The sequence below is a fragment of the Cynara cardunculus genome, unplaced genomic scaffold, assembly GCF_001531365.2.
Source record: "Cynara cardunculus var. scolymus isolate 2C unplaced genomic scaffold, CcrdV1 Un_Scaffold_7067, whole genome shotgun sequence".
NCBI classification, from domain to species: domain Eukaryota; kingdom Viridiplantae; phylum Streptophyta; class Magnoliopsida; order Asterales; family Asteraceae; genus Cynara; species Cynara cardunculus.
The window spans coordinates 11,831-13,103 of NW_020203323.1; the positions used below are offsets into that span (position 1 = coordinate 11,831).

Genomic DNA, 1,273 nt, shown 5'->3' on the forward strand with positions numbered 1-1,273 from the left:
CACTTGCACCCATGCCCATCTTTTAATATTAGAAGTTTATTTCGTTATTAAGCTAGTCGTTCTTATTTCGGTCTTTTTATAAACAAAAATCCAACTTTATTTTACATCGAAACTCGTGCAAAAAGTTCATGAAAAGTCTCTAAATCTCAGTATCTTCTCTGTGGGAACGATCTCGGTACTTTGTACCACTTTATTACTTGCAAGCGATCATAGTGTCGTGTGCACTTGCACCGCCACTGTGGGGACATTATGTCCACTAGGTGAACACGAACGATCCCTTCCTGCCAAGTTTTTGGCGCCGCAGTCGGGGAAGGGAACGCAATTTTTATCTTGAGATATTGATTTTTCATTTGAGCCTTGTTCTTTTGTTTCACTCGTACTTCCCATGTTGTATGCCAAGGCTACAATACGGTGAACTTTTACCTCTTGATCTTGAATTAGAAAGAACCATTAGAAGACGTAGAAGTGGTAGAAATAATTGTAACCATACCATGGGGGATAATCCACCTCCACGGGAGGCCACGGTTAATATTGTCGATGAAAAAAATAGAGGCATACGGGACTACGCAACTCCCGAATTCGGTCAGTTGGCTGCGGGAATTGGTAGGCCCGAAATGACAGCCACAGCTTTTGAACCAAAACCAGTAATGTTCCAAATGATTTCCGCAATGGGTCAGTTTAGGGGATTATCGTCGGAAGATCCGCACTCTCATTTAAAATCTTTTATCGAAATGACGGATCATTTTAAAATWCCCGGAGTTACACAAGAAGCCTTATGCTTAACGCTTTTCCTTTACACATTGAAGGATAGAGCTAGATCATGGCTAAATTCTCAACCACCAAACTCGATCCTAACTTGGAATGATTTGGCGGAAAAATTTCTGAAAAAATACTTTCCTCCGACGAGGAATGTAAAAATTAGAAATGAAATTATGACGTTTCGACAAGAAGAAGATAAAGCGGTTTCGGATGCATGGGAGAGATTTAAGGACCTTCTACGGAAATGTCCTCATCACGGAATCCCTCATTGCATTCAATTAGAGACATTTTATAACGGCCTCTCCAGTTCTGCTAAAACTATTCTTGACGCAACGGCCGGTGGAGCATTCACAGCTAAGACTTACAATGAAGGACATGACATTGTGGAACGAATTTCTAATAATAATACGGAATGGTCAAATCCTCGTGCTGTTGTTTCTAAGTCTGCTTCAGGTATCCATGAAATTGATGCCAACTCTGCTTTAAATGCTCAAATTGTAGCTTTAACTAATTT

The 1,273-nt window shown here is 40.3% G+C and overlaps 1 non-coding gene across 1 annotated transcript; it reads right to left on the reverse strand.

Moving 5' to 3' along the window:
- Positions 1-914: 914 nt before the first annotated feature.
- On the reverse strand, positions 915-1,021 carry LOC112504829. Its single transcript, XR_003068276.1, has one exon. It is a non-coding gene; the product is annotated as a small nucleolar RNA R71 (small nucleolar RNA).
- Between the last annotated feature and the right edge of the window lie 252 nt (positions 1,022-1,273).